Raw genomic sequence first — 20,631 nt, 5'->3', positions numbered from 1 at the left:
TTGTTTCAATGCTTCTGCCCCTGAAATTAGCAAAATGACTAACACCAGGCAAGTTATCCTCCCTGACCCTCACCTGATAAAGAAGTGTTTTGACTAGATAATTTCCAAGGTCTCTTTCATCACAAACATGTCAAGCTTTAAGTAATCATCTTCTTATCACCTAGAAGAAAAGGAAAAAAAAAACATCTCCAGAATATTCAGGTCACTCCATCCCATTTAGGACACTGGCCAAGAAAATCCCATGGCTTTGTTCCCACAATACCAATGTTGAAAACATCTAGATGTTGGATGTCAAAACATTTGGATGATTGACTGGGTTTTCCACTTAAAAATATCTTTGGATTGTTGGTATTGTTTAGACCAGTTCCGAGAATGTTGCCAGGAGTTTCTTAGTCTTGTTCAGATCTTTGGGCCCCCATATTTTGGAGAACTTAGAAAACAAGGGCTCTCTGAGTGGCTTCTGTGCAGTCTCAAAGTAACTGCAAGCCTATTGGCAGGAGGTCCTACTGGGAGCCTGTAAGCAGCTTGTTTTCTGTGAAGGGCTGGTTCTCCAGTACCATATACCCACAACTCATAGGTTTTATATTCCCAGAAGACCATTTTTAAAGGAGGTACATAAGAGAACCATGCTGTTCAGGTAAGCACACCTTAGACACTTTGGGTATGTATGATAAGCAGAAAAGAGTTCTAAATCACAGTCCAAACACCATCCTTTAGAAGCACTGGAAAATCAACTGTAAACTCCCACAACTAGGTACTTTAGACATTATCCAAACATTTGACTTGATATACTTTAAAAAATAGACTCACTTTGTGATCTCCAGTCTAAGACATGCTGTGAGAAATTTTCAGAGAGACACAAAGGAGGATGAATAAGCAATTAATTGTTATAAGAAGTTCTGATGAAACTAGTTTATTGAGTGAATACAAGAGGTTGTCCTAGGAATATAAATCATCAAATCAAAGATAAACTTAGCTCTGATGTAAGATAATACTAAACCCATGGTACCTCCCTTTTTCTTTAATTGGCTTTAGTGGGTTTCTAAATTTGTCCATTTCTGACCTCAATCGATGGGTCCCATTTGCTCCGATTCTACAAGAAGCCTGTTCTTTATCACCTGTGTAGAGTGGTAATAAGATGGAATGGTTAATAACTTAAGCTCTAAAGACTAAAGGACTCAAGTTCTAATTCTGCCTCTGGCATCCGAGCTCTGTGATTTTGTGCAAAACAGGGAACACTTGGTGACCAAATTTCTTTACCTGCTAAATGGATTAACAGTCTCTATCGCACAATGCTCTATAAAGCTAAAATGATATAATAGATGTTAGACACAGTACCTTGCAATAGAAACTGCTTAATATGTTGTAATCATTTAAATTATTATTACTATACATAGGTTTCATCTGATAGTTGCCTTTTGAATTGGCTAAGGCACAGTGGACAGAATAATTACATATGGATTACAACCAAATCAGCTCTAGTTCTGGATGGAAAAAAACAGCTTAGAACCATGTCCACATGGCATTTGTGTCACATGGTAGCTGGAAATAGAGAAAAGTAAAACAGAGACCCAGCACTTTATTCTTTATTTAAAGACTAGTTTTTAGTCCCCAGAGGGAACAATGCCTTCAAGGACCCCAAATCAGGTTTCTGGAGTCTGGGAATTATCAACTAAATGAATGGGGAGAGGGGAGAATGGAGAAGATGTGCTACTGGCTGTACTCTCGCATAAAGTCAAAACCAATTCAGACCGGTAGACAAAAGAAGTCAGTGCAAGCTGTGAGGGAGAAAATGTGATTTACAAAAACAGGATGTTTCCCTTTCTAAGAAAGTTTCTGAAATCACATCAGGGGTAGATGACTCTTTGTTTAAGAAAGCCAGTTAATGGGACGTTTTAGTAAATCGAAAGTGACACCTCTACAATGTGTGGAAAGGTTGAAAGTAAGGTTGCATTGCTCTGCATTTACAGGAATTTTCAGGTTTCCTCTGGTGGGCCAGGAGGATGAGTGCAAGGCTGGAAATCTGAGGAGAGAAGAGAAGCAGTGAAATGATAACAGTAGGAACAACAAACTCAGGTCTGAGGGCAGGAGGCTGAATCCTAGAGAGAAGCGAACCACACCAGGCTGACTCACCCTGTCTGAGGCTGCTCCAGGAACTGTCAGAACTGTGACATCACATAGTCAACTTAAAATTGTTTCCTGTTCTGTGCTGTAATCCCCGTCTACTATTGAGAAGCTGTCAATAAACTCCTATTACATGTAATAGTGTATATTTTGTCGGAAGCCTGGCTGAGCATTGTGGAGAGAGTTCAGAGAAAGCAAGAATTCAGAGTCAGTGGTGCCTGGGAGAATGTGGCATTTTCTGTTCCCTTTCCAGGTCTTTAGAAACCTTGGGGAAATCCTATAACGGGGGGGGGGGGGGGGGGGGGGGGGTTGGAGCCACTGGTTTTTGCTTTACTGAAAGAGAGGATTGCTGGGAGGGATTTGTAGATATCCCAGAATTGTTGTTGGGGGAGGGACAGGAGAAGGCATTGCAGCAGAGCAGCTCTCACCAATTATGTAGTTCACTATACAAGGAATCCTGGGATCAGGTATGGGGGATCAAGAAGAGGGCACCGTGAGGCTCATGTCCTTAGAAAGAAGGCAAAGGAAAAAGACGTGACACTGAGAATCTCCCAAACATGTCATGCCTGGGACAATAAACCATCAACCTCAATATTAGTTCAGATTAATTTAATCTTGGCTGATTCCCTGATGATAAATGTATCCTTTTGCCAAATAGTTTGGACCCACCTGCCCCATCTCGAGAACTCTGCCATATTAGAAGCTGAGTAATGGAGTGGAGAGGACACAGGCTTTAGAAGTGGAGACTTGGGTTTGGATCCCAGCTCTGTCACTTGCTGGCTGTGTAAACTAAGACACATGGTGAATCCTCTGGGCCTCAGTTTACCTTTACATACGATGGGAGGAATATGTCCTACAATGCAGGATCCAGTGAGATCTGGCATGCAGCTTGTGCTTAATAAGTGAAATCTGGGATGATTTCCCACAAATACCATTTTAGCCTGCCCAGGGCAAAGAGCACTGTACTAGCCTTTATTGAGATATTCCAAATAAGACATATGCCCTGGGTCTCCAGTCAGCTCTAGGGAACTACTAACCAAAAGCCATCCAGTAACCCTAGGATTTTAGAGGGACAGAAATTCACCATTTTCTTCCAGTACATCAGCTTCCCTTTGCTTTACAGATGACTTTAGTTTTAAATAGTCCCTTATGAGTCCAGCAAAAGCTACCGAACAGCACTGTTTGCTATACAATTAAACAGATACATAAAACTATTTATCGTATTTCTTATATAAAAAAAGCTATGGACTTTAATCTAAAAAAAAACAACAATGCTAAGTGCAAAGGGGGAAAAAGCAGTTTGAGGGCATATAGCATACAACATTTAAAATAAAACTTCAGAAATGGCAGCGTAGGAGGGCTTTTTTAAAACGTCATTTTATTTAGTAATTCCTTGAGAAAATTAATGATCCGAGCTAGTAGAAATGTTAGCACTTTTTTTTTTTTTACACTTTCCCGTACACGCTCAGAGAATGTGCGCTGTCAAAGCTGGATATTACAACCAGAACATGCTGTGAGCAATGCTGCGCCAAATGTGCCTGCTGGAGGGAGGCACGGCCCCTCAGTGTCCGTGACTCGGGTTCTATCTGACGGCCACTCAGCGGGCACAGGTTGGGGGCCAGGACAATTTTCCACCAGGGGGAGGCTAGAGTGGGCAAGGGAGGCACTTCACTTGCGGTCTCATTCTAGACGCTGTCGTTTCTCAGCTGGGGTGAGGAGGAGGGTAAACAAATCACCTGGTCTCTTTTCCTTTGGCCTGAAATCACTCCTCTCAATGTGGCAGCCAGGACTTCCCGGAACCACAGTGAAAGGCCTGAGGTGAGGAGAAGGAGGAGTGTCCGTGACATCGTGAGAACCCCGCCGGCAGGAGACCCCGTCAAGGCCGCACAGGAACTTGGCAAATGCTGGTTCTTCAGGGCTCTGAGGTGATGTCTAGATGCCTGTGTACGGAAGGAAGGCCTAACACCGCCACGTAAACGCTGTGGAGTAAAACACATGTAACAGGACACAATTGTTGTTTCTGTAATCATAAGAGTCAATTATATTCTGTCTCACTAATGGTGTCTGATTTTTGTCTTTGGAGAATTTTATCATGCACAAGCAGGAACCTTTCAAACCATAGCATGGCTCAGACGAGGTTGTCAAATGCCATTCCTGCACTGATGTGCTCGTTTCTTCCACGTGACATACTATATATTCAATTGTATCATATGACATTGCCATTTTTCTAGGTCTCAAAAGGTCAAATGTTGGCAATTTCATATGGTCCAACCTAATACATTGTATGTCACATGGAGAAAACGAATACTTCAATGAAGGAGTGATGTTTGATGACATCATTTGAGCCGTGCTCCGATAATGTTATTTGTTTGTTAATATCTATCTCCAACCTTAGGATGTAAGCTCTGTGAGAGCAGGGTCTTATGTTCATTACTCTTTCTCCAGAGCGCAGAACAGTGACTGGTACATACTAGGCATTCAAAAATATTTATGGAATGAATAAATGAATTGCACTGATTCTTCAGGAGGTACATATGATATGCCAGGCCCCGTGCTAAAAATGAGAGGTATGATTAAGAGGCCTTAATGTCTTTAAAGAGTTCCCTCTGCAAAGAGAAAGTGAAAATAATTCAGCAGTTACAAAATAGCAGGTAAAGGCTGTGAGTGTATTGGAGGGTAGCCAACCTCTGGGTGGTGGGAGATGAGGCTCAGGAGAGCCGAGGTTTGGGTTCCCAAGCAAAATGATATCATAATAAGTTGACACCTAAAGAGTAAATAGGAATTAAGTAGGTGAAGAGAGAAGTAGAAATAGTTGTAAAAACAGTCAAGTTTCTCATGTCATATATGTTCACATATGGCTCTACTAACCACAGAGAAACAGGCATTAGACACCCATCCATGTGGTCACCTTAAAGTGCCAAAGCTAGTCTTTCAGTTGTTATGATCTGGGTGGATTATTTGGACCCTCAGTCTCTGGCAAATTAGAATAAGCCAAAGGTATAAAAAACTGGCAAAACTAACTGGGTAAATAAAGGAATCATGTATGCCAACAAGGGCTTGGGTACCATCCTAGGGAGAAGCATGTTTTTTCTTTTCACTTCTTGTTTACCTTGCATCTACACACAAAAGGAAAGAGGGTCTGATTGTTGTTTATCCATTTACCACCACTACATTTACTGTTTCTGCCTATTTCTCTCAGTCTAAACACACACACACTTTAGAGATCCAAAGATTTTCTGAGTTCAACGAGAAAATCATCTTTGCTACTGCTAACATTTGTTCTATCCGATGCATTAACTTAGTAGAATACCTTCTCTGGGGAGGGAGAGATACAGTCGACAATGGATCACAAATTGGCATGTCAAGAAGTATAAGGTATGATTTGAGGCTCCATCATTATGACTCTGTGAAGAAAGCACACTGTTGCAGATCTTAGGGTGACACAAAGAGGACCTTCTGGAATGTGGTTGCATTTGAAACAGAAAAGGAGAAGTCATGGAAGAATGAAATACTTGCTATGTATCCCCAAATGCAGAGTTCATGACAAACATGGATTTTTGCTCTTCTTCTTCCCATCCTTCCCCTCTTCCAGGCAGCAGGGCAAAGACCACATGATCTCTGGCTTCAAATCCCAAAACCATCCCATGACCATCCCAGCCTGGCAAAGAAAAGAGCTCCAGCCTCACACTGCTTCCATGCCGGTCCTTTCCTGGAATGGCATCTAGCAGTATTAAAAAAAAGCAGCTTCTTCACAGAGCAGCTACAGCCCCGACTGAGCCTTTGGGAATGGAATGCTACAAATTGTGGTGCTTCTATTGTATGAGCAATTCAATGGGCATTTCATTTCCAGTCAAAATTCAAACTAGTTAAAGTAAGCCTGTACAAACTGTCTTGCTGAGAAACAGCAGCTTGCATTAAAATTACAATTATATTGTTTTGCTCTGTCAGAAGCAAAGGTTAAAATCATATCTTGGCTGGACATTGTTTCTATAATATTGGCCATCTGCAGGGCTGCCGTGAGGATGAGCCCAGAAATGATGTGAAATATTTCTAATACAAATTTTATTTTTATGTGAAACTATTCAAATGCTGCTGTACAACATGAACTACCTGAACCAAATCAAATCCTCAGGTCAATTCCTTCTTCCGAGTGCTCCTTAGATAACAAAGTCTTGTTCTGCGAATCTGTTCAATATATTAAAGTTGATTCACTCGGACAGTGTGTAAGATATAATACATTAATCTGGGCCATTTCAATTTCTGAGGCTGGGACTATAAAACTGGTGTGCTGCATATCTAATTTTTTTTGAATACCTGATTTATGCATTCCTCTGATGCTGAGTGTCGATGGTATGGTGGATGCGGCTGCTACATTAACAACGGGCTGCATCAGCACTCAAATCTTATCTTGTTAAATCAGACAAATGTAGCTCAATGAAAAGGAAGGAATAAATGCCTGGGATGGTTGAAAAGAGTGAATTTTAATCCTGTTTGTTAGGGGACTTTCATGGTTAGCACTGGATGTCTAAGGTGGGGGATGCCCCTGAGACTCTGGGTACCATGATTTATATTCATATGTGTATATATAAAGTACACAGAGCACACATATGAAAATACACACCTTCGGCAAATTGGCACACCCCTTAGAAGTTGAGATACTGCGGCAAGATGCTGTGTCTATATTTCAAAGATGCTGTAAAATCTATTAGATAGACCATTTGTAAAAATGGGTCCCTTTTTAATATTTCCATTACAAGTGTAAAAACTGCTCCTTTGTGCATAGTTCTCTATATTTTTTCATCAAAAGAAGAAGTTACCATGAAGACTAAATACCAGGAGGATAAAATAGCCGATCACAATCATCATAAATATGATGTTTCCAGAAACTTTTGTGGCACATTGAATACTGCTACTATTCTATAGACAGACAACATTAATTTTCATTGAAGGGAAATGCCCCTGTGTTTGCAAAATCAACAAGACCTTTAGAAATTATCTTTGTGCCATATGAGAAAAAAGTTTCATTCTTGCATTTAGCACAAATAGCCAGAACACTTATAATAAATGAAATATACTTTAGAAATGAATTCTTACAGAGGACCCTGCACTACTAAGCTCTGATCTCAACCTCCTTGCCTTAAAATAACCATGTGGTGCAGTTTCAGAAAGCCTTCATTTACCAATGAAAAGATGTTTGGAGGCATGGAAACACCATGATGCTGTTGTAAAAATGCATTGCCTATTAAAATACCAATGTCACAAAATAGAACAATGACAGAAGAGGCCATATTGGAGCTGCAATTATTTAATTGGCTCAAAGATGGACTTGCCTGGCCAATGACACTTTGGGAACCTATTATTTAAACATGAATCAGTTGTGCTTTCATTGGCTTCTCCCCTTCCTTGGTATTTAATTATACAAGATGTATATATGGAAAGTGGGACGGGAAGATCTTATAAACAAGAGATCGCTTCATCTCCTTCTCTTACTTGTGCAGGTTAGAATTTCAAGATCTTAGTCCCCTCTCTGCAACATTGCTGTCCATGCCCACAGCAATGGTGTGCAAACATTGAGGGTTGCAGTTGATTAGTACATATGAGCAAATGGACTGGGGCAAAGCTTTCACATGTGTTTTAGAACTCTAGAATGTTAAAGCTAGAAGGGATCAGATAGACTATCTTTGTCAAACCTAAGCATTTCACAGAAGACATGGAGACCATGAATTCAAAAAATTTGGCTAAGTTCAAAGCCAGGAATAGACACAAATCATCTGATACTTAGTCTATTGCTTCTTCATTGCACCATACAGCCAAAGCTTCCCACTCCTCTATACTGTCCCCCAGACAGTAACCTCAAGCCAGAGTCTCTTCCCCCTATACAAATCAATATTCCCCAGACTTCTTATTAGCACTAAAGTTTGGACTAGTTATATGTGAAAATGCCATGAAATTTCAGCTCCTGTAAAACGTATCTAAATAATAGTAAATTGTGAGTCACGTTGGGGAAAGATTCAGAGAACGAAAATTTGAAGTTATTTGGCTCTTAATAGAATGCAATATCTTCATTATAGGACTCAAAATGTGACTTTCATTTGATAGGGTATAAGCACTTCCTGTTCTAAACACTTTCTTAAAGGAATCAAATATAGCTCAAAAGTAGGAAATGTCAGCAGAAGGGACCAAGGAGTGTGGGTGACAGTGATACTTGGTTCAGAGTGAGCACAGCCCAGGAGAAACCCAGGGTGGAGACTACATGTGCTGCTGCATGGAGGTGAGTGCCAAACAACCTCTCATGTGCAGTGAACTCACGATGAAGTGAATAAAATAAATGGGAAAGTGGCTTTCTGGCTGGGAAACAAAACAGTCTCCACATTAGTCAGTCAAGTTGTTTCCCCAAAGGCTCTGCCTGAATCCTCAGGTTGCTGACAATGGAAATAAGATGCCAACTTTGCAGACTGATGTGCCAGCCAGCCAGGAAAGCCTTGGACTCACAAGAGCAGCACTTGGTGGAGAGTTGGTGGCAGAGTGGGATGGAACTTTGACTGGCAGAATAACCTAGAGCGAAGGGGGATTAGTCATTCCTACACTTTCTGAAAAAAGTTTAGGGTCATAGTAATGGACAGCACTTGAGGAAAATATAAATGGATTAGCAAAGAGGTGGACAAATCAACCAGGTCATTTTGATTAGTAGACGGATGGAGAGAACTAAAGCTTGAATTAAAATGCTGTTAGTACACTCGGGATACTGCAGATATATTAAGAACAACTAATGTGAGAGTCAGGCCTTGAATTTAGGTCAAAGTAGCTCCATTACATATGTGTCCCTCAGGGTCAAACTACATTAGCTAGTTTCCTCATTCCATACATGATGAACTAAAGAGTCAATGGCGTGTACTTCAAAAATGCCCCTATAAAACATGTTTTAAATGTCTGCAGAACTTAGGTTCCGTTTAAGTGTGTATGCATATGTGCACATTGCATGTGTGTGTGTGTGTGTGCGCGCGTGTATAAGACTAGGAATGGGGGAATAAAACATGAAATGTCTCTAAGGTCACAGAACACTGACCTCATTGGCAGGGCTAATTTGATTGTGCACGAACAATAGCACTGTACTCCTCTGCCAGCGAAGTGCATGCTAATTATGCGATTTGCCCTTGATAAGACCTTGGTGGGTCATTCAGCAGTTGTGATCTGTCACTGACTTCTAATCATGTATTATCGTCTGGGTGAGTCAGAATGGGACCCTAAGCTTTCTGTCTTTACAGCAATGTGGCACTCTAATTACCTTATGCCAAGTGGATATGCAGCGACTGAATTAAGTGATCAGTGCGATTGCCTTCAAATTCTTCCCTTTCTCCTTTGTGTTGCTTCACGGCAATTTACATTTTAAGATGCCGTGAAGCTTTTGGTGTGACTGAAAATGCCACTCTAAAAAATAATTTTTAAAAAAAATTTAAGCAGGATAATAGTAAATTCAAGCTACACTAGTATCTTACCTTATTTCTGCAGCGTAAAACCACAGGTTACAATGAAAACCTTCCAAGCAAACTTGTCGAAAAGGATAATACTGGGAGCCAGGCTTTTGCATTTAGAAATTAAAAATGAAAAGGGGGTTTGGGAGTGGTTTCAGGTATGGGGAGACTCTGGAGAGTGAGAGGACTTTTCAGACCCTTAAGTTTTTAATGTATAAATGATTTGTACTTGATAAGCAAACCTTAACCTTAGCCAGCATTTTCTGCTTTGAAACAGCACTTGGGATCCACTGAAAGGATATATACGCTAGAGAGAAAATTAAAACCTGGGCGACAAAATTCTCACCACAAAGTGTTCATTAACAAGGGTAAAGAGAATTTGACCTTATAAATATTTTAAGTTCAGTAACAAATTTGTTACATACTGGTTAACTTGCTTGACAGTTGAGGCATCAATGTGGTCCTAATTGTGATAATACCGCTTGCATTATTTTTCCTAATACTTTAAATTTTGTTAGCACTATGCTATAAATTTCTATTGTTGCATAGCAACTTTCAAAAACTACAAAGCAATCTGTTATGCTAAACCAGTGATATCAACATCTGTATTTGCCTAGAGAATGATCTAATGCCTTTTGCAAAGAAACTGCACTGCGACATTTGTAAAATTTGATAAGAAACACTGATGTGGATGATCCTTGAAAATATGAACTCTAAAGTGCTCCTTGAAAGTTGCCATAAAACAGGAAAAAAAAACCTCAACCATCACCACAACAACATCATAGAGCAAAAGTTACTGTGCTACTAACTAGAAATATAAAAGGATGTTCAGAGCATCTCTGCCTTATGTGTCAACATTGCTGCAGAATTCTTTTATAGTAACTGAAAAATCAAAACCAAAGAGGACAATTGAGAGAAAAATTGCAAGCCTTATTTTCCTTGAATCACATGATGTGGAAGGAACGTTATTTGTTGAATCCTTGGTTTGGGAGGGGAAGCAGGGTGGGGGCGAAATAGTGAAAGAAATGGGATGGAGAGAGAAGGAGGGGGATTGAGAGATCCCAGAGAGAGGGAGGGTGGGAGGGAAGAAAGAGAAGAGGAGGCGAGAAAGAGAAACCTAGACTCAGAATATTCTGCATTCCCTGGGTAGCAAAACAAAAGAGCCCAAGGAGGGGGGAGAAACTGTGGAAAGTTGACACAGTCAAGAATAATGGCTAAATCTATCAAGTTTGATCAGGTCTACTATAATGAAGTGAGGCTTCATATTCCAAGCGGGGACAATGAAGACAGGAGTCAGGCTCTAGAAATGTGCTGCTCACTTTGTGCCTGGAATATGCAGCAGCCAGCAGGGAGCCACCAGATAATTACACAGTATTTGTGTGGTTCCAGGAAGCTTCCTGCGCAGGTTGAATGCCCATGCTATATTAAAAGGCAGCACAGTGAAATGTTTTTAATGAATATTTTTGTCAGAGAAAGAAAAGGCATTTGAATGATTGTGTGTGTATGTGTATGTGTGAGTGTGGCTGTTTACGCTTGCACATGGGGAAACCAGAGGTGGAATATCACTGTCAAAATACAGGTACCTTTATTTATTTTTATTCCATTATTTACCATTTCAAGAGTCTGACAGTCTATCAATAATACAAATCACAACATTCGGCTAACGTTATTTCAGGCTAATTGTACATATAATTCCTTAACTAATATTTGCTAATACTATCGTTCAATGAAATAGTACTTCAAACCGGGGCTTAAAAGTACTTTAAAATATTCCAGTAGTAAATGAAATGTTTAGACACATTGAATCAGGATCTCTAAAGAAGAAGTAACACAGATGTTGATACTTACTAGCAGTAGCCTTTGGCAGTGATAGCTCTAAACATAAGACTACATTATTTCAGCACTCTTTAATTCTCACCTAACAGATGTGAATAATCCACTGAATTTTAAACCCACACATGCTATTCACAATGCCCCTTTAAGTTCATTTTGCAGGGCAAGACATGTCACATACACTAAGAGAATCTACTGTCAAAGAGTGTATGTGTGTGTTTTAAGATCTCTTCCACTATATATAGTTGCACAAGATATAATGCTATATATATTTCCAATATTTCTTATTTATTTGATAAGAAAATATATAACTTCCTTAAATACATTTTCATATGTTAGTACTACGCATGTAAAGGCAATTTTTAAAAAGGCTAAATAAGACTCAGTAGCTAGCAGGAGATATATTACAATAACTTCCTTTCTCAAATCAAATAAACCCAGCCTTTCCATCTCTTTAAATAAGAAAAGCAGCATACAGATTTTTTCCCCTCATATCAAATAACTTTCAGATAATGTAATGACTCATGTACCAAGGATTAATTTAGGCCCCAAACCACCACATTTTAAAAGGGAATATTGCATTTCTCATGGCTAAGGACCGATTGTGAACCATTATCACTTTTTACAAGTACATTCTGATGAGGTAGTATGGATCTTTATTGAAGGGAGGGTTCATGCCACATTGCATGACACAGATGGTAGGGGTCAACAATTAAGAACAGTGAGAGTCACAGGATTTGTTGGTTGAAAGATGGGTCTGATGAGGCAATTTTCTTTTTTTTTTTTCTTTTCTTCCCAAGAGTAATTTCAAGTAGATTTCTCAGCCAAGAGGCCTGCCACTCCCTCTAGCAACTGACTAAAATTTAATAGCTCTGACCTGCACACACACACAAAAAAAAATCATAGAATTTAACAAAAGTAGAAACTAGCCTCAGATTATTATACAAGAAAGCAATATCCCTTCCAAATTCTCAAGGATTTGTTTCAAGGTTCCTGTCATTGAAATGTTTCCTTTTGTAAGCTGTGTTATTAAGAATTGCAAATACCTAAATGCAATGATTTAAATGAAAACTGGTTTTCCTTTATCACAATGGAAAAACTAACCCTTTTAATACATAGATTAAAAATAAGTATACCTAAAATACTAATAAGGAAATTTCAGCAGGCCTCTTTGGCCCTGTATTTTTAACAGGAAAGACAGGTGATTATCTTGGCATGTTTAAATCCAAATATCTGTCTGTCCTTGAAGACTAAAATATAAACAATGATCACATGTGTTTTCTTCGTCTGAATTACAGCTGCTTACACATGATACTACAGCCACACTATGGATTAAAAACATAAATAATACAAGATGCCTTTTAATCATATTGTCTACTTCTCAACTTTTAATAAAGATACTTTATTACTATATTAAGCAGTTCATACTCATGCATAAAATGGATAAAGCATAAGGTCAAAATGATCTGGCCATCTTTTTAGAAGTTCCTACAAACAAGAAACCTTATTTCAATATCATTTGGCCAGAGAGATGGCAAGCTGGGAGAATGGGGCTTTTCTATCTTTCTTGGAATTGCTGGAAATATACAAGGACAGTGCCCAATCACAGACAGAAACAAAAGAGTCAGGAGAGGTCAACTTTCTATTCTGGTCCAATCGTAATTGATAAACATTCTCAAGTCTTGGGTCAAAGTGGAGAAAAATCATAAAATCATATATATATATATATATATATTTATATATTTATATATATTTGTTCTACATCTCTCTCCCCAATAGCTATAGTGAAAAGGGACATTTGCATAAAATAGAATTTTTAAATACTATTTCTTCTATAGACCTCTGAAATTTATTTTCCATCTTTGCTGTCAGTTGTCTGAACAAATTTTTCTGAATGGGACACTGGCGATGAGACTCAGAGTGAATGGGGCCAGGTGGGCCACTTCTGCTGCTTGGGAAGAGGTATGGTAAGGGCTTGGAGGGAGGCATCTTTGCTTGGGATACTTGGAATGATGCTTCTAAAACTTGTGGTCTCACTTTCTTATCGCCTGCTCTGCTGTGGCTGCCATGGTGAGCTAAATTAGGGGATTTGCCTAGTTTTACTTCATTTGCATTGGACCTCATTCCAAAGTCTTGGATTTCACAGGTGTCTTTTGTGAAACCAAATGTCAGGTTTTCATTCATTTCCTTAGCCTGGATATACTTGTAACAGTAATCTGTGAAAACAGATGAAAAGCCGATAATTTTTCCCACAAAGAATATAAAACTACTGTTACTCCACCCTGGAAGCTCAGTTGTTATTTCACCTTTATATACACTACTGCTGATGCATTCATAAGCAACATACTCATATTTAAGAGAATGTTACCCCTAGGATTAAGTGGTCCTTGGAAATGCCATTGGCTGCTTTCTGGCCCTGTTGCATGCAAAGAGCTTTGTGCCACAAGAAATGGTTCCTCTCCACCTTCTAGGCTTCATTTTATTCAATTGGCTCTTTCTCACATTGTTATAGCTTGTGAATACAGCAAAGTTGGATTCAGAAGAGAACCTTAAGCGTTCTCATAATGCTTCGAAGAAATGGCTTCGCACTGTATAATCTATCAAAGGTGTCAGATTTACAAAATGCAGATTTTCTGTCACATTTGGGCAGTCTAAGCACTGTATCTTTTCACTGAGGTGCTGACTGCTGTTTTAATGAGGCCCTTTGGTGGCTGTAAAAAACTGAAAGAAGAGGATTAGAGGGGTTACCCTAGATATTGTCTATTTGTCTTACAAATTTCACACTAACTAGCAATTACATCGCCATAAACCTTTTGGCTACTTCAAGCTGTATGCCATATAATACATAAAAAATACGCTATGTTAACCTCTCTTATATTATACGCATAACTACAGCCACTGATGCAAGTAACATATCTAATGAAGCCAATAATGAGCCTCTTTAAAAGTAGTCTGGTTATAGGAATAATATTAGAGCAGTTCAGTTAGAGGCTAAGGTCCATTATGGAATACTTCCTATATACTCTGGTCCCAGGTCTGGAAAGATGCTGACACGCTAATTCAAGCTCCAGAAGGGCATTAATCTTGCAACCTTCTACTTGTCATGCTTAATGGGACATCCTGCCTAGGTGAAATGAACCTGATGTATTCAGGTAAACATAATTTAATAAGGAAAGATAAAAAGAAATTGATGTCTGGCATGACCCTAGAGAGATGAAAATATCTGCCATTTTATTTGAGAACCTAACTCACAAGAAGAATTCACAGAAGAAGTCATCTGTGGTGCAGGACTGTACATAGTAGGCACTCAGAACCACGAAGAATCAACGGAAAAAATATGTGAGGTTGCTATTGTCCATCCTCTCCCCTCCCCTGAAATTTCCTGCAACCCATTTTGTTGGTGGTGAACGATAATGCCAGGCCAGGAGGACCATGGAGTTCAGCTTGTGTTCATACTACTGTGGGCTTAAGCATCTGAGTGTGAAAACAAGATCCACACCAATACAGCCTAGGGCTTAAAAAGCAGGCATGAATGTCAGTAACCAAGCATTCTCTTTCATTTGCAATCACTCCTGTCTAATGAGCTTACAAAATTTGTGTCAAGGTGTGAGATAAGCTTGTGAAGGGCAGCTGTTGGGGAAGGTGGAAGTTCTTCCTGACAAACCAAATATTACATCAGCCTCGCACACGTGCACATACACACCCACGCCACATAGAGACAGACATCATGCACGGTGGGGCGCTCCTCGCACATGCCTCCTCGTTGAGCCTCTACTAATTAAAACAGCCCCAGAGAACCATGATTGGGCTTAACATTTAAAGCAACTAAATAACATCAAGAATCAAGATATTTAATATTCTCCGGGATGAATCCATACTTCAAGTCATTGAATGGACTTTGCCCTTAGGTTATTGGCCAGATTTTCTTGGATTCAAAGATAGAATGAATTGAGCATTATCTGGTGAAGGTTTAAAACTTAGACGAGTTGTAAACATGATTCAAAAATATTATCCTCTGAAAACACCTGAAAACTCAGCTTCCTCCATCGTTCTTCCAGCTACTTTTGGATAGGTTAAAATATGGCTAAATGAATTATTTGGGCAATAACGTGGTTGAATCCATTGTTGTGAATTTGAATTTATCACATTTCTATCTTTGGCTGGCCAGGCACTTATAAATTTACAATGCTTATTTTTATGGAAAAATCAATGCATTTATGCCCCCTGGATAATATATGATACTTGTGGAAATGAGTCTTTACTTACAATTTATTTCCAATAGGGAACATAGAGAAATGTATATGAATGCTCAAAAAATGAATTAAAATAAAAGGATGAAGGGAACCCTCTCTACCAAAAAAAATTCTGATTGGCTAAGTTCAGGGATGGCAGGCTTTCCTTAGTCTTCACTCTCAGTCACAGGAATATCTGCAGTGTGTCCTACCTAGAGAGGAACCTGCTGCCTGTTGCCAAAATTTGTTTCCCAGAAGGGAATAAGCAGCACTGAGTCCATGAGACCTGATGATCCAAGATGGTAAGAAAGCTGTTCTGACAACACAAAGGGTTAGTGGAAGGATGATGTATGAGACCCCTGTATGATGTTATGTATGTTTATTTTTTAGTTCACAATCTTTACTATATACTTATTGTTTATGCATGCTCATATATGAATTATTTATTTCCATAAAAAAATATCAAAAAAAGTAAAGGGAGAAAAAAAAAAGAAGAAAGCTGTCCTGGTGTGATCCCTGCTAGGGCAGGGGTTCTTAACCAGTGGTGCATGGACCACCAGGGGGTCCATGGGCTTCGATTGAGAAATGATCAACTTATTATCTTTATTTTCTCTGACCTCTAACTGAAATCTAGCTTTTCCTTCACTTATGAAGGTATGAAATAAATTACAGTAGTATTCATTTCACCAGGATCTGTGAAGCAAAAATGTTAAGAACCCCTGTGCTAGAGGAGCCAATTTGACCTGCACTGCTTATCAGAAAAGATGTCAAAGAATAACACCAATAGAAGGCAGACACTTGTCTTGGTGCAGTTAAATAGACTGGGGTATATGCAGAAAACCAGGCATTTGGAGCGCCACAGTTAACTTTTTATTCATATTGTTATTTTTGTCCAAGTCTCTTAAGTGTCTCATCTGCAAAGTGTTGAGAGGAGTTACTTATTCATTAAGCATTTTGCATAATTTTTATAAGTAGTGCCATGGAAACCAAAAGTACTGTACTACTTTGGTCTTCTCCCCGGTTGAACTCAAAGAAAGGACTTCCCATTCCATAACAAATATAGGAGAAAAACATGAACACAAGAAAGGTGGCTCTTATAAATGTTTTCTGAATGATTACAGCCTTGGATTAATATCTTTCCACTTCCGATACTTAAATGAGCCCTGACAGCTTGGACATACATACATCACCAGCCTCAGAGGTAACCATGAGTCCTGTCCCCACTCTCTAAGTCATTCTCAATAACTCCCGTTGCTGAGAAGCTGCCTCTAGACAGCATCCTAGAGAGAGAGCTTATTCCTTGGGTTTTTTGCTTAGCTTATCCATGATCTTGAACTCTGGGCTCTTGGTCTTTCCCTTAAATAACACATGGTTCTATCTAGATAGGTACAATGAGGTACAGAAGGGAAGAAAATCTACTGGTAGAGGATACTAACAACACTTAGAATATATGAGCCTGATTCCCAGAAACCTGAATTAAAATGAGATTTGGGATGGGAAAAAAAACTGTTGGTATTTCTAATCATGCTAATAAAGTTATTGAGCTTCTACTGGATCATTTATTATGCCAAGAGTTTGCTCTATTCTATATGGAACAGACTACACAAAGCTGGATAAAAAATGTCACCTTAGGCACCTGAATTAATAGTTTGGTTATGTACTTGGTTAAGTCTTTACTTATAGATCAGCATAAGTGTGCTAGACAGAGAATTCTTTAGAGCTAACATTTTTACAAGGTGCCAAAACCCCTTTGAGATCTGCTTGAATTATCCAGATTCATAGGAAAAAAAGTTAAATATACAGTGCTTTTTTGCCCCCTCCCTTTCTTAGTTGTATTGAATAAGTAAAATTGCAGCAAAGTTGGCAAGAATAAATACTTCCTCAGTTTTTCTAAAGCTGCAATTAATGATAATGAAGCTATACCTTATATGGCAAGAAATACAGTACAAATTGGATAAGTAAGAAAAATGATCAGCCATTGTGCTCTGCCAATATAGTACATCCAGGTATCCGCCGCTGTGAGGCTATCTTTATTTTAAACCATTAAACAAAACAATATAAATCTGCGGGCAGGTGTTTCTTCTTGCAGAAGTATTGAAAGTTGTAATGCAAACAATCTAATTTTAGCATCTATGTAGAGTGTGAAGTAAATTTACTGATCACTGATGCATTGAGCATAGGAAGAAACAATCAGCAGGAGCTTTCAGCAAGATTATCCTATTAAAGCAGGAAGACTTCATGTGGTTGTTAAGGAAGTAGTCAAAAGCAGGTGATGGAAGTGGGGGTTTGACGACTCGTCAGTGGGCCCAGTGTACATGTTAAGTTGTTGTTTTCTGCTCAGCTAAGCAGCAGAGAATTGATATGTTAGCAATGAAGTGCAATGACAATTAAATTGTAACTGACCTACATGTTACCGTCATTACGCGTTCTCTTTTTTACTGCTTTCCCTCTTATTTAATCACACAGTATGGGGTTTTTATTAGGCTGTAATGTTAAAATCTTCATCCATTTAGCCATAAATGTGTGACTGGATATCTATCAGACTTCCTTGCACTATACAAACAAAGCCATTTTGCTGAATCACTGTTGACTTGTTTGTGGCCTAATTTAATGAGTGTAATAACTTACATTACTATCCAGTTAACATTTAGGAGCCCAGAAAAGACCTGCTAGCACGCAGTAAGCTACTGTATACATTCTCTATTCATATCACTCCCCTTTGCAGTAAATTTTATACAATAATATGCACTGCTTACAACACAAGCTCAGCTTCCATCAGCAGAGAGTTGCATTGTAGGAAGTTCACCATGCTTCTTGCACACAAGAACCAGTCAATATGATTCCCTTTTTCTGGATATCATAGTTGTTGTATATTAATTCCTTTAAAAAGTAAATAATGAACATAGGTCATGACCTGCAGACAAAGACAAGCTAGCTCTTCCTCATATTTTCTCTACTGATATTTAAGTCACCCCCCAAATTCAGTAAAGAGAAATAGTTACTCAGGAAGAGGGAAAGGAAAATCATTAGTTTAACAGAATAAAGGCTCAGGATAAAGTATAAAATCAAGAACTCAAAAAATAAAATTGGCAGCATCTGTTTATATTTACGTGATTAAGCTGTCCATGAATGTGAATTACGGACCATTTATTTTATATTTCCCTATAAGCAAGCTACCCACCCTCCCACTCAGCCCACATATATCTATCTGTTATCTTGTTAAGTGTTTCTTTAATACAAACATTATATTGTAATTTATTTGTGTTTCTGTTACATTATTATTTTTTAAAAGATTTTAAAAATCTTTGTCACTGTACCCTGCCTAAGCCGTTTAATTATCTGACAATTCAGTGGTTCGATTAAGTCACCAAAAAATGTCTCATTATTTCCATAGTAATGTCATACAAAGATTACAAAATTAAAGATCTTCACTAGCTTAAAATCACCATTTTTCAAAAAGCAATATATATGTGTGTGTATATATAAATATGTGTATGTGTACATATATATACACACACACACACCTATATGTATAGATAAGGAGTTGACAATTTAGAAACAAGTATTTTGAGAGATTCAGAGCAGACACTTTATTTTTTTCTCTTCCCTTTCAGAGCAATGTCACTGCATTGTTTGAGTCACGATTTAAGTCTTTAATTGCTCTCTATTAGGCAATACCTCAGACTGACATTACAATCCTAGAAATCTCTAATAATATTGTGGAAAGAAAATCATTGATTGAAAAATAGTTTTAAATTTTATTTCTTTCTGTGAAATAGACAAAGGCAACCTTCAGGTTTCTTATCCCAGGGAAAAATGCATCACCATGGGCAATTGAGAAAATTATTTTGGTTTTCATAAATGATGGGCCAGGTACAATTTGTGAGTATGCTAATTAGGACCTCCATATCTGGAATTGTTTCATGACTACCAAAAAAAAAATTTCTTTACGCGTTTATGTAAAATAGTTAAGCTATCAGTCTTGGATATTAGGGAGGAAAAGCAACAATAACATAATTTCCATTCTCCAACATTAAGCAGCTCCTATCAATTTCTAGGCATTGTTCTATGCATTGGAGAAAAGGCTATTAAGATGAAGGACCAAAATTCTTTCCCTCAGAGGGCATACGTTCTTGGGGAAAGGGGCCTGGGAACAAGACATGAACAAAATAACAATTAAGTAGTATGTAAGAAGTGTTAAAGGAGGAAGACATAAAGCAGGAATGGAGGAGAAGGAGTGCTGTGGGGAAGGCTGGCTTTTATATTGGGGAGCAAAAACTTGAAGGAGACAATGTAGATATCTATGTCAATACATAGTTTAAATATATAAGTATATATAAAGTATATAAAATATTTCTGTATAGCTATATACACAGAACACAATGATATATGAATAGAAAAGAGTATATTGCATTAGATTTCCACCTAAGAAAGGTTTAAAGAGAGATAAGAAAGGTTCCAAGTAAAACAGTTTTGGAGGTGATACGCAGTCAGGCCATGCAGAAGAGTAGCTCTTTTTTTGTCCTCGTGACTTTCCCACTTTGAATCCATAGCCCAATAGTAAGCATTCAATAGCCAGCTGGCCACCGGAGTGAACCTGTCTTTTGGGGAATCTGGGGTGATAGCAATGCCAAGTTAGGCAGAGTGAGGATGCACCGCATTATCTCGTCTCTGCTACAACCTAACACACCAATAATCATGACTACTTTTTAGCACTCACTCCCAGCTCCCAGCCAGGTGCTGCCCTTTAAGCACCCTTGTGAGGTATTATTTTGCTCATTTCATAGTTGAGCAAATTGGAGTTTAGAGAAGGTAACCAGCATGGCAAAGTTCAGCCAACTATATTGTCGAGTAGAAGAGGGATTCTTCTGTCTCCCATACCACAGATCTTCCCACACGATTTAGAAAAAGACAAAAGCAAAAACAAAACAAAACAGTCTGGAGTGTCAACCATGAATATCAAATGAATG

The 20,631-nt window shown here is 38.6% G+C and overlaps 1 long non-coding RNA gene across 1 annotated transcript in view; it reads right to left on the bottom strand.

Annotated features, from left to right (window-relative positions):
• Positions 1-3,490: 3,490 nt before the first annotated feature.
• LOC131273963 (uncharacterized) overlaps positions 3,491-20,631 on the bottom strand; it is a 498,906-nt gene continuing 481,765 nt past the window's right edge. The window contains exon 3 of the long non-coding RNA XR_009181145.2: positions 3,491-4,103. This is a non-coding gene — a long non-coding RNA (uncharacterized lncRNA). The remainder of the gene's footprint in view (positions 4,104-20,631) is intronic.

The sequence above is a fragment of the Dasypus novemcinctus genome, chromosome 17 (genome assembly GCF_030445035.2).
Source record: "Dasypus novemcinctus isolate mDasNov1 chromosome 17, mDasNov1.1.hap2, whole genome shotgun sequence".
NCBI classification, from domain to species: Eukaryota; Metazoa; Chordata; class Mammalia; order Cingulata; family Dasypodidae; genus Dasypus; species Dasypus novemcinctus.
This window is presented reverse-complemented; position numbering and strand designations above follow the sequence as displayed.